Genomic DNA, 13,488 nt, shown 5'->3' with positions numbered 1-13,488 from the left:
CCCCAATCATTTTAGTGCGATTTTTTTTTCCGTCATTGCTAAAAAAAATTAATAACATATTTGTTGACATTTTAAGGCTCCAATTATTCTATAATCTCAAATATTCCACTTTAAAATTCTATTGGAGGAATCTATTGCATATTTTGTGTTTGCCATATAAAAAACAAAGTTGTTGTTTTTTTTCTAAAGAAGGGCCTAATAGGAACAAATAAAAAACATAAACAACAATAAAAGTTATAATTGACAGATGGATCTGAAGTTGATCTCAAGACGATTGTGTTTAAAGTAAACAGTAAAAAAAAAAAAAGTTTTTTATTTTTAATGAGTAGGACCCTTTTGAATCCCCAATCATTTTAGTGCGATTTTTTTTTTTCTGTCATTGCTAAAAAAAATAACATATTTGTTGACATTTTTAAGGCTCCAATTATTCTATAATCTCAAATATTCTACTGGGGGAAACTTGCATATTTTGTGTTTCCATATAAAAAACAACGTTGTTTTTTTTCTAAAGTAGGGCCTAATAAGAACAAACAAAAAACATAAACAACAATAAAAGTTATAATTGACAGATGGATCTGAAGTTGATCTCAAGACGATTGTGTTAAAAGTAAACAGTAAAAAAAAAAAAAAATTATATTTTTAATGAGTAGGACCCTTTTGAATCCCAAATAATATAATTTAAGTGCATTTTTTTTCTGTCATTGCTAAAAAAAATAACACATTGAAATCAATGGTGTTATTTGTTGACATTTTTAAGGCTCCAATTATTCTATAATCTCAAATATTCCACTATTGCATATTTTTGTGTTTTTTTTCCATAACAAAACAGGGTTTTCTTTGACAAAAAGGGCATTCAACTTAAATCTTTAAAAACGTTATATTGACAGATAGACCTAATGTTGATCTAGAGATTTAAACCTTGAATAAAAAAATGACACATTTTAAATATTTTTTCGACCAAAATCCTGTGGGGTCCTTGGGATCAAGCCTGAGTGGAGGCCTAAATGTATATTTTTACACATACATTGTATTGGTTTTTAAAATAAATGGCCCCCGCTTGCTTTGATTTTTCAGTGTGCGGCCCTCAGTGGAAAAAGTTTGGACACCCCTGACTTAGTTCATATCACCTATTTCAGTTCATGTAGAGACGTCACTGCCAGCTTTGAGGTGCTGGCAAAAGAAAGCAAGCGGACGAGTGCTGGATGGTTTGCAGCCAAGAGTGACTCGGCCATCGCAGCCGCCCACACTCGTACACAACACAACACAACACAACACAACACAACACTGACAGAGTTTTACTTTGCCTTTTTATCCTTTTAGTAGCCTTTAATCTTAGACAAGAACATGAACCTCTTGTGCCTGAAGTAAATATGACATGAATGTCCTGTTAATACCTTGGATCTCTTACCTTTTTTTCTGTGTTTTCTGTTAAATATCATTATGTATTATAGTTATTCATTATAATCTTTTTTTCTATTACTCTTTGCAGTTTAGAAATAATGTAAAATATTTAAAGCGTCTAATCATAAGAGTATATTTTTGGACCTATTGTCAGCTATTAATTACTGAAGCCGTTTGTCCAAGTCATGTTATATAATTCATGTATAATAACCCATTAACACTGTTGATGTCTGTGTTTTTTTTATTGAATACATGCTAGAAGCAATGCTTTGTTTTGTTTAGAAAAATAAATAAAGAAAGAAATTATAAACACAAGTGAGTGGTTGTTTCAATGCCTTTTTCATAAGACTGTTACACAAATCCTGAAATGAAATGAAAACAATATATATATATATATATATATATATATATACACAAAACCCATTTCCAAATATAAACAGAATATAATGATTTGCTAATCATTTTCAACCCATATTCAGTTGAATATGCTACAAAGACAACATATTTGATGTTCAAACTGATAAACATTTTTTATTTATTTTTTTGCAAATAATCATTAACTTTAAAATTTGATGCCAGCAACACGTGACAAAGAAGTTGGGAAAGGTGGCAATAAATACTGGTAAAGTTGAGGAATGCTCATCAAACATTTATTTGGAACATCCCACAGGTGTGCAGGCTAATTGGGAACAGGTGGGTGCCATGATTGGGTATAAAAACAGCTTCCATGAAATGCTAAGTAATTCACAAACAAAGATGGGGCGAGGGTCACCACTTTGTAAGCAAATTGTCGAACAGTTTTAGAACAACAAAATAGGGATTTTACCATCTACGGTCCGTAAAATCATCAAAAAGTTCAGAGAATCTGGAGAAATCACTGCACGTAAGCGATGATATTACGGACTTTTGATCCCTCAGGCAGTACTGCATCAAAAACCGACATCAGTGTGTAAAGGAAATCACCACATGGGCTCAGGAACATTTCATAAAACCACTGTCAGTAACTACAGTTGCTCGCTACATCTGTAAGTGCAAGTTAAAACTTTACTATGCAAAGCCAAATCCATTTATCAACAACACCCTGAAACGTCGCCGGCTTGCCTGGGCCCGAGCTCATCTAAGATGGACTGATGCAAAATGGAAAGGTGTTCTGTGGTCTGACGAGTCCTCATTTCAAATTATATTTGGAAACAGAGGACGTGGTGTCCTCCAGAACAAAGAGGAAAATAACCATTTGGATTGCTATAGGCGCAAAGTTCAAAAGCCAGCATCTGTGATGGAATGGGGGTGTATTAGTGCCCAAGGCATGGGTAACTTACACATCTGTGAAGGCACCATTAATGCTGAAAGGTACATACAGGTTTTGGAGCAACATATGTTGTCATCCCAGCAACGTTTTCATGGACGCGCCTGCTTATTTCAGCAAGACAAGTGTTACAACAGCGTTACTTTGTAAAAAAAGAGTGCAGGTACTTTCCTGGCCCGCCTGCAGTCCAGACCTGTCTCCCATGGAAAATGTGTGGCGCATTATGAAGCTTAAAATACGACAGCGGAGACCCCGGACTGTTGAACGACTGAAGCTCTACATAAAACAAGAAATGGAAAGAATTCCACTTTCAAAGCTTCAACAATTAGTTTCCTCAGTTCCCAAACGTTTATTGAGTGTTGTTAAAAGAAAATGTTATGTAACACACTGGTGAACATGCCCTTTCCCAACTACTTTGGCACGTGTTGCAGCCATGAAATTTTAAGTTGATTACTATTTTCAACAAAAAAAAAGTTTATGAGTTTGAACATCAAATATGTTGTCTTTGTAGTGCATTCAACTGAATATGGGTTGAAAAGGATTTGCAAATCATTGTATTCTGTTTATATTTACATCTAACATAATTTCCCAACTCATATAGAAATGGGGTTTGTTTATATATATATATATATATATATATACATATATATATATATATATATATATATATATATATATATACATATGTATATATATATATATATATATATATATATACACGTGTGTGTGTGTTAGGTCAGGAAAAAACACAGAGGCAATTTCAACCCTACCAGCCTGTCTTGCAGGTTTCTCTGCTCTTCAGGGGATTTAAGCACACCATTTCAGGTGACTACCTCTTGAAGCTCATGGAGAGAATGCCAAGAGTGTGCACAGCAGTAATCAGAGCAAAGGGTGGCTAGTTGTGAGTCATGTCTCCTAAAGCGAGGTCAAGCCCAGTTGGATGGTTGATGTGGTGTGTTGAAGGTCAGCAGCAGTCCTCCCAGTCTTGTGTCTTCACAGTGAGGACAAATTGGAGCGATACGGAGGTGTGGCCCAAAGTGAAATGTGTGCGGCGAGAGCTACGGCGTGACTCAGGAGAGGAGCAGGAGTGGTAGCATGACATGAGGATGCTGGGAGTTCACACACCCCCTCAACACAATCCTCACCAAGATGACGAGGATATCATCCAAAACTGATGTCAAGTATCAAAGAAGAGAAGAATAAGTGATTATTACATTTGAACAGAAGTGTAGATAGTAACAGTAAATGACCAAGTAGATTTATAGTCCATTTTTACAGTTTGTCCTTTATGACATGGCTAGCGAGCTAGCGGCTAACATCCATCCGCAGTCAGCAGTGTTTTAGCTACTTCTAAATCACTAATCCTCGCCTCCATGGCAACAAATAAAGTAAGTTTCTTACAAGTAGTATTATCACTGGAGGACGAGGAATAGCTAAACATGCTTCACTACACACCGTAGGAGGATACAATAGCTCACCAGCGTCACAATGTAAACAAATGCCATGGGTGGATCTACACCTCACATCCACTGTAATGATACCAAGTACAGGAGCGTATCTAGTCAATACTGCTATGACTACATTGATATTTTTTAGCATCACAAAATCTTTCTTATTTAAAAAAAAATTCAAATGATACTGTAATGATACCAAGTACAGGAACGTATCTAGTTAATTGTCACGCCCATGGATCATGTTTTGTTTTTGTCATGTTCGGTTTTGTTTTTTGGACACTTGTTTCCTGTTTTGCACTTCCTGGTTTGTTATTGTTTCCATAGTAACTCATTAGTTTTCGCCTCGTCTCCAAGTCACGCCGCGGTCCTCAGTTCTCACACCTGCTAATCATTATCATAGCTATTATTTAAACCACAGTTGCCGGTTCTTCGTCCTGGCAACTTTGTACCTACCTACATGCCTCCATATTCCTATCTGCATCATGCCTTGTTATGCTGTTCGTTTTGTCCACGCCACGTAAGTTTTGTTGTTCATGCCACAGCGCAAGTTTTTGTTCATGTTTATAGTTTGCAGCACTTGTGCTAGTCATTTGTTTTTTTGTAGCCGAGTATTTGTTCCCCGCCATTGTGCGCGCCCTTTGTTTGCCTTTTTTTTTTTTTTAGTTATTGTTGTGGGGCCATGCGCATTCTGCGTCTCTCTCCGCTGCGAGTCCAACCAGAGGACCCGCCGACAGCGCACTCCAGAAACGCCCCCGCATTCATCAAGCGGACCGCGCCCACTCTCCGCCGCAGCCGGCTGCAGGACACACCTGTGACTGACGATGAGCAGCATAAAAGACCAGTGGACACAGGGATCCGGGCGGGAACTTAGTTCCAAATGCGTACTGTAAGCAATCACCCTGCGTTATGCAAACCTGCTCTCCCTGTGCCCTGTACCTCTACGTGTTCTCAGTGTCTTCTCCCGTGTCCCCACAGAATTCTCCGTCGCCCGCAAGGTGAGCTGTGCGTCTCACTCTTTTCCCTGGATCTCCCTCTGGATTCTGACTGCCTCCTTTGTACCTCGACTCCTCGCTCGTTTGACCTGAACCCTCTGCCTGCCCCACGGACTTTCGCGTTCTCTTTTGTCAACACTTGGGTAAAACACACTTCAGTTAATTTACACACTTAGACTAACACCATACACTCTATCGTTTTTGCCACGCTCCATTTACTTAGTATGTTTTCTGTTGATTGATTATTACATATATACATTTGTTAATATAAATATATATATATATATATATATATATATATATATATATATATATATATATATATATATATATATATATATATATATATATATATATATTAATAAATATTTGGACATACTGCCACCTGGTGTCCGTTTGCCGTCACGTCCTCCTTTAGTCAAACATAACAGTAAGTTCCCGCCAGAAAAATTAAATAGTAGGACCTGACGGCACAGTATTTTTTGTTGTTTTTGTTTTCATAGCCCCCAGTGACTTTAGCTCTGTCCCAGTGACTTTTTTTTTTTTTTTTTGTTTTCTCGCCTTTCCTCCTTCCTTTTTGCCCCTCTCAGGATGTCTTTTTCCTCCACCATGGACAATTTTTATAGCCCTCAACACTCCGTCAAGGGACTGTTTAATTTCAATACGGGGAGGGATGAATTTGCCCGGCGCCTGGCCACCCACCTCCCACCCTTAGTGACAATTCTTCAGTCAGCTGGAGGCGTTTGGCATCCGCGTTCGGAAGGGGGGGATAGTGCTGGTGACTGTGCTGATGTGGTGGCGCATCCACACCCAGCCAGGCAAACCCCTGCCATACCTATACCATCTGTTTTTCATTTTTGTACTGGTGGCTGTGCTAATGTGGTAGCACAGCTGCAACCAGACAGACTTCCCCGTGCCCGAGATATCCCACCTATCTTCCGTTTTTCCCAGCCGCAGCCACCAGTCCCCTGGCTAGCCTCCGAGCTAGTACCTGTCCCGAAGCTAGCGCCTGAGCTAGCACCAGCCCCTCGACTAGCCCCTGAGCTAGCACAAGACCCACAGCTAGTCTCCGAGCTAGCGGCAGTCCCCGAGCTAGCCTCCGAGCTAGCGCCAGTCCCCGAGCTAGCCCCCGAGCTAGCGCCAGTCCCCGAGCCAGCCCCCGAGCTAGCGTCAGTCCCCGAGCAAGCCCCCGAGCTAGCGTCAGTCCCCGAGCCAGCCCCCGAGCTAGCGTCAGTCCCCGAGCCAGCCCCCGAGCTAGCGTCAGTCCCCGAGCCATCCCCCGAGCTAGCGGCAGTCCCCGAGCCAGCCCCCGAGCTAGCGGCAGTCCCCGAGCCAGCCCCCAAGCTAGCGGCAGTCCCCGAGCCAGCCCCCGAGCTAGCGGCAGTCCCCGAGCCAGCGGCAGTCCCCGAGCCAGCGGCAGTCCCCGAGCTAGCCCCCGAGCCAGCGGCAGTCCCCGAGCTAGCCCCCGGTCTATCCCCCGAGCTAGCACCAGCCCCTTGGCAAGCCCCTGAGCTAGCACCTGTCCCCAGGCTAGCCTGTGAGCTAGCACCCATACCCAGGCTGGCCCTGACCTCCGCCCCTCAGCCAGTAGCACTGGTTTCAGCTCCTCAGCCATCTCCTCGTGTCCGGCGGGCTGCAGCACGGCGCCGCCCACCTCCTTGTGTCCGGCGGTACTCACTACAGTGCCGTCCACCTCCTCGTGTCCGGCGGCCCGCACCAGGGCACCATTCGCGCCCGCCTTACCGACGGCCAAGACGTTGACCGTTCTTTGGTCGTCCACCTCGCCGGCCGCAGCGGCGGTCCACCCGACGCCGCCACCAGACTTGTCCCCGATGGCTTCTGAGACACTTGGGCTGGCGACCCACCACCAGTTCACCCCTCCACCCTCCCTTGATTTTTGTTCCTGCTTTTGGGGGTGTTCAGATTCTAGGACATCTGGAATCTGTCCATAGGGGGGGGATACTGTTGTGGGGCATGCGCATTCCGCGTCTCTCTCCGCTGCGAGTCCAACCAGAGGACCCGCCGACAGCGCACTCCAGACACGCCCCCGCATTCATCAAGCGGACCGCGCCCACTCTCCGCCACAGCCGGCTGCAGGACACACCTGTGACTGACGATGAGCAGCATAAAAGACCAGTGGACACAGGGATCCGGGCGGGAACTTAGTTCCAAATGCGTACTGTAAGCAATCACCCTGCGTTATGCAAACCTGCTCTCCCTGTGCCCTGTACCTCTACGTGTTCTCGGTGTCTTCTCCCGTGTCCCCACAGAATTCTCCATCGCCCGCAAGGTGAGCTGTGCGTCTCACTCTTTTCCCTGGATCTCCCTCTGGATTCTGACTGCCTCCTTTGTACCTCGACTCCTCGCTCGTTTGACCTGAACCCTCTGCCTGCCCCACGGACTTTCGCGTTCTCTTTTGTCAACACTTGGGTAAAACACACTTCAGTTAATTTACACACTTAGACTAACACCATACACTCTATAGTTTTTGCCACGCTCCATTTACTTAGTATGTTTTCTGTTGATTGATTATTACATATATACATTTGTTAATTAATATAAATATATATATATATATATATATATATATATATATATATATATATATATATATATATATATATATATATATATATTAATAAATATTTGGACATACTGCCACCTGGTGTCCGTTTTCCGTCACGTCCTCCTTTAGTCAAACATAACAGTTATAGTGTTAAATAAATCAAAATGTACTCACATTCACGTCTGGCTCCTCCCAACTATCCTTTGCGTAGAAGAAACAATCCACGTCCAAGTCCATGTATGACAGTTAATACTACTATGATTACATTGATATTTTTTAGCATCACAAAATCTTTCTTATTTTAAAAAAAAATTCAAATGATACCGTAATGATACCAAGTACAGGAACGTATCTAGTTAATTGTCACGCTCATGGATCATGTTTTGTTTTTGTCATGATCGGTTTTGTTTTTTGGACACTTGTTTCCTGTTTTGTTATTGTTTCCATAGTAACTCATTAGTTTTCACCTCGTCTCCAAGTCACGCCCCGGTCCTCAGTTCTCACACCTGCTAATCATTATCATAGCTATTATTTAAACCACAGTTGCCGGTTCTTCGTCCTGGCAACTTTGTACCTACCTACATGCCTCCATATTCCTATCCGCTTCATGCCATGTTATGCTGTCCGTTTTGTCCACACCACGTAAGTTTTGTTCATGCCACAGCGTAAGTTTTTGTTCATGTTTATAGTTTGCAGCCCTTGTGCTAGTCATTTGTTTTTTTGTAGCCGAGTATTTGTTCTCCGCCATTGTGCGCGCCCTTTGTTTGCCTTTTTTTTTTTTTTTAGTTATAGTGTTAAATAAATCAAAATGTACTCACATTCACGTCTGGCTCCTCCCAACTATCCTTTGCGTAGAAGAAAGAATCCACGTCCAAGTCCATGTATGACAGTTAATACTACTATGATTACATTGATATTTTTTAGCATCACAAAATCTTTCTTATTTTAAAAAAAAATTCAAATGATACTGTAATGATACCAAGTACAGGAACGTATCTAGTTAATTGTCACGCCCATGGATCATGTTTTGTTTTTGTCATGTTCGGTTTTGTTTTTTGGAGACTCGTTTCCTGTTTTGCACTTCCTGGTTTGTTATTGTTTCCATAGTAACTCATTAGTTTTCACCTCGTCTCCAAGTCACGCTCCGGTCCTCAGTTCCCACACCTGCTAATCATTATCATAGTTATCATTTAAACCACAGTTGCCGGTTCTTCGTCCTGGCAACTTTGTAACTACCTACATGCCTCCATATTCCTATCTGCTTCATGCCATGTTATGCTGTTCGTTTTGTCCACGCCACGTAAGTTTTGTTGTTCATACCACAGCGTAAGTTTTTGTTCATGTTTATAGTTTGCAGCACTTGCGCTAGTCATTTGTTTTTTTGTAGCCGAGTATTTGTTCTCCGCCATTGTGCGTGCCCTTTGTTTGCCTTTTTTTTTTATAGTTATAGTGTTAAATAAATCGAAATGTACTCATATTCAAGTCTGGCTCCTCCCAACTATCCTTTGCGTAGAAGAAACAATCCAGGTCCAAGTCCATGTATGACAGTTAATACTACTATGATTACATTGATATTTTTTAGCATCACAAAATCTTTCTTATTTAAAAAAAAAATTATAATGATACTGTAATGAAACCAAGTACAGGAACGTATCTAGTTAATTGTCACACCCATGGATCATGTTTTGTTTTTGTCATGTTCGGTTTTGTTTTTTGGAGACTCGTTTCCTGTTTTGCACTTCCTGGTTTGTTATTGTTTCCATAGTAACTCATTAGTTTTCACCTCGTCTCCAAGTCACGCCCCGGTCCTCAGTTCTCACACCTGCTAATCATTATCATAGCTGTTTTTTAAACCACAGTTGCCGGTACTTCGTCCTGGCAACTTTGTACCTACCTACATGCCTCCCTATTCCTATCTGCTTCATGCCATGTTATGCTGTTCGTTTTGTCCACGCCACGTAAGTTTTGTTGTTCATGCCACAGCGCAAGTTTTTGTTCATGTTTATAGTTTGCAGCCCTTGTGCTAGTCATTTGTTTTTTTGTAGCCAAGTATTTGTTCTCCGCCATTGTGCGTGCCCTTTGTTTGCCTTTTTTTTTTTTTTTACTTATAGTGTTAAATAAATCAAAATGTACTCACATTCACGTCTAGCTCCTCCCAACTATCCTTTGCGTAGAAGAAACAATCCAGGTCCAAGTCCATGTATGACAGTTAATACTACTATGATTACATTGATATTTTCTATCGTCACAAAATCTTTCTTCTTTTTTTTAAAATTCATATTATATTCATAAACTCAGTAAATAGGTCCCTGGACACATGAGGACTTTGAATATGACCAATGTATGATCCTGTAACTACTTGGTATCGGATCGATACCTAAATGTGTGGTATCGTCCAAAACTAATGTAAAGTATCAAAGAAGAGAAGAATAAGTGATTATTACATTTTAACAGAAGTGTAGATAGAATATGTTGAAAGAGATATTAACAGTAAATGAACAAGTAGATTTATAGTCCATTTTTACAGTTTGTCCCTCATAATGTGTACAAAATAATAGGTGTATAAATGACACAATATGTTACTGCAGACTAATTAGGAGTCTTTGTTTGTTTACTTGCTACTAAAAGACAAGTTGTCGAGTATGTTCAACTTTTTTTTAAAGACTAAATTGCAATAATAAACATATGTTACTAATGTTAAAATAAAGCCAATAATGCCATTTTTTGTGGTCCCCTTTATATACAAAAGTATCGAAATACATTTTGGTGCCGGTACCAAAATATTGGTATCGGGACGACCTTTGTGTGCATTAAACAACAATACAACAAAAAGGCCTACAACCAGAATACAGTTAGTGCTTATGTGGGATGATGCTGATGCTGATGATGTCATCACTGATGGACACACAGAAATGGTCCGCCCTGAGATGGGGAGGTCGAGTCATACCAAAGACTATAAAAATGGGAGCCATTACCTCCCTGCGTGGTACTCAGTATCAAAGGTTGGAATTGGGGGGTTAAATCAACAAAAACATATTCCCGGGCGCGGCCACCGCAGCTGCTCACTGCTCCCCTCACCTCACACGGGGTGATCAAGGGTGATGGGTCAAATGCAGAGAACAATATCGCCGCACCAGGTGTGTGTGTGACTATCATCGCTGTCAGGTTCAAACACTGATGACATCTATGAAACAGGACAAGAAGCAAAGAATCAAACAGAGACAAAAATTCAATTTGGCTCAATTTTGAGGAGAAACGTCTGGTCTGTACTCTTGTACAGTCTCTAGCACGCTCTGGCGAAAAACGGTTTACATCACCTCCTTTATTCGGATATTCTGTTGTGTTTTTAGTGTTTTCCTGCCTTCTCATTTTGTCTACACCTGTTTATTTGGTGTTTCGCCCTTGGCGAGGGGCGGACCTTGAGGCACACCTGCTCGCGATCAGCACACCAGTATTTAGGCTCGTCACTGTCAGCTTGGCCTCGCCGGTTATTGTTTCCAGAACTCCTCTCGTGCATGCACCTGATACATGTATGTTTTCGCTACTTTGTCCTGAATTCCCTAACCTCTTGTATGTTTATTTCCTAGTCCCCCTGAGGTAAAAGGATTTTGTTTTGTTGGACTCTTGCCCTGCTCAGTGCGCCCTGGCCCTTTCTCCTGCCGACCTTTGAGGAACCTATTTTGTCCAGATTTCATGGTGTGCGTTTCTGCCCAATCTTCCTCAGTTATCCCTTTTTTTCTAATTAAAAATGTTTTCATTTTTTTTGTAATTCCACCTTGTCTCCCGTGTCTGCATCCTGGGGTCACCCCCACTTGACCAAGACCCAAAATTCCCTGTTTACACAACAGCAGCTGTTTCTAAAGGAATGGGGGGGTTATCCAAACCACTCTTGTTTTTGGTCATCTTAACACAAAACAAAAAGATGCCTCGGGCTTGGGCTGGACCTGGATCGAGCTTGGGCAGGTCTTCGATGACAATAGATAACCCCCTCCCGTCTCCTCGCATTGTACGAAATGGACTTTTTGGAAAGAAAGCTTTCATCTGTTCAGTGGGAACTCAGAAAACAAAAAGTTTTTCGATAATTTATGTCCAATTTTTCCAACCCTAACCCTTTAACTTTAACTTTTAAATGAACAATGTTGAACGGGTCCATAGGATGAGGTCAAGCAAGGTTCAAAGAGTTATTTCTTTATATTCATAGTCATATTTGAAAACAGCTAGAGTTTAGGGGCGGTTTAGCTCGGTTGGTAGAGTGGCCGTGCCAGCAACTTGAGGGTTGCAGGTTCAATTCCCGCTTCCGCCATCCTAGTCACTGCCGTTGTGTCCTTGGGCAAGACAATTTACCTACCTGCTTCCAGTGCCACCCACACTGGTTTGAACGTAATTTAGATATTGGGTTTCAATATGTAAAGCGCGTTGAGTCACTAGAGAAAAAGCTCTATATAAATATAATTCACTTCACTTCACTTTCCATTTGTTCTCTTTTTGGTTGTCCGCTAGTAAACTGCGTGTGTTAACCTTGAATCTTTAGGAATGGAAGGAGTAGCCATACTCTCTTCTTATCTCTTCCTGTCCCAGGCTTAGCAGAACAACAGATACTGTATGTGTATTCGTTCCGGTAGGTGTGGGCGGGGGAGACAGTGAAGAAGACAGCGCGTCCGTAGGGTTTTCAGATCAACTAGGCGACGCGAATTGAATGTGTTGTTTTTTAGGTTGGTCTCTCCAAAGCTTTGGAATAAATTGCAAAATACCTATTATATTCTGGGTTATCATTTAAAATCAGCTTATGTGTCATCAAAAGAACTTGGGATTGACCAGCAACTTAAATTCCCTCGGAGGAACTTCCGGTCCAAATGCAACACTTTCCTCGCAGGTTTAATAAGCCTGAACATGTCATTCAGCAGCTCAGGTCGGCGTTTGCGTTCGATGCTCCAACGCAGCTGCCTGGCTGCTGCTAAATGGACAAATATGGTAATTTCTTTCCTGTACAAAAACGACAGTATGGACCCAAAAGCTTGTCAGCGCACCAATGAATGAATCGCCCACTCACATGTCACCCGGGAATCTTGGCTCTGTGCTTCCTTGCCATTCTGTGTGTCACTCGCTCTTTGTCTCAGCGCCGATTCTCTCTCTTCCGTCAAATGTGCTGCCGCCTGTTTTAGTCTTTGTCAATCCTTTTTGTGACGCACATCGCTGCACATGTCATGTTGGGATGGGACAACCATGAGGGAGGCTTATGAAAGCCGTGCTACTTAATCATCCTGTTGCATTCTTTCTTTTGTCCCGCACGTGGAAACACGAGCCCTGCGGTCCGCTCGCTGCTCCGCTATCAGAATGGAAACTACACCAAGGAGGTTATCGAAAGAGATTAAATACTATAAGTGGCAGATATATAGGATAGGATAACTTTATTGTCATTGCACAAGTACAACAAATCTGTTTTAAGCACAAACCCGTTCAAGATTTTAGATTACAGAACAGGAACGCCTTTTCAAAGATGGGAAAAAGGTAAAACGCTGGGGAAGAAGATGAGTTAAAAAAATACAATCTAGACTGGGCTCCTAAGGGGGCCTTGTCTGGAGTGGGGAAAAAACCTGTGTGCATATGCCCATTGTCTTGGCTGTATTGATGTAGTATCCGTAGGCCTGGGGCCGTGCTACAGGTGTCGTTGAGGAGAGAGGGAGGTCAAAAGCGTCATTGAGGAGTCCTCGGGGGACGTTTTCAGAACAGCCTGATCCTGTTGTTGCAGCGTCAAAGCCATTTGAGGGA

The 13,488-nt window shown here is 41.9% G+C and overlaps 1 long non-coding RNA gene across 1 annotated transcript; it reads right to left on the bottom strand.

The window, feature by feature from the left end:
* Positions 1-10,436: 10,436 nt before the first annotated feature.
* LOC133552336 (uncharacterized) lies at positions 10,437-12,949 on the bottom strand. The gene is made up of 2 exons (XR_009806657.1): positions 12,770-12,949; positions 10,437-10,903 (listed from the first exon to the last, which is right to left on the bottom strand). It is a non-coding gene; the product is annotated as an uncharacterized LOC133552336 (long non-coding RNA).
* Between the last annotated feature and the right edge of the window lie 539 nt (positions 12,950-13,488).

This window comes from Nerophis ophidion, linkage group LG05, assembly GCF_033978795.1.
Source record: "Nerophis ophidion isolate RoL-2023_Sa linkage group LG05, RoL_Noph_v1.0, whole genome shotgun sequence".
NCBI classification, from domain to species: Eukaryota; Metazoa; Chordata; class Actinopteri; order Syngnathiformes; family Syngnathidae; genus Nerophis; species Nerophis ophidion.
The sequence above is the reverse complement of the archived record's forward strand: the minus strand, read 5'-3'. Positions and strand labels throughout refer to the sequence as shown.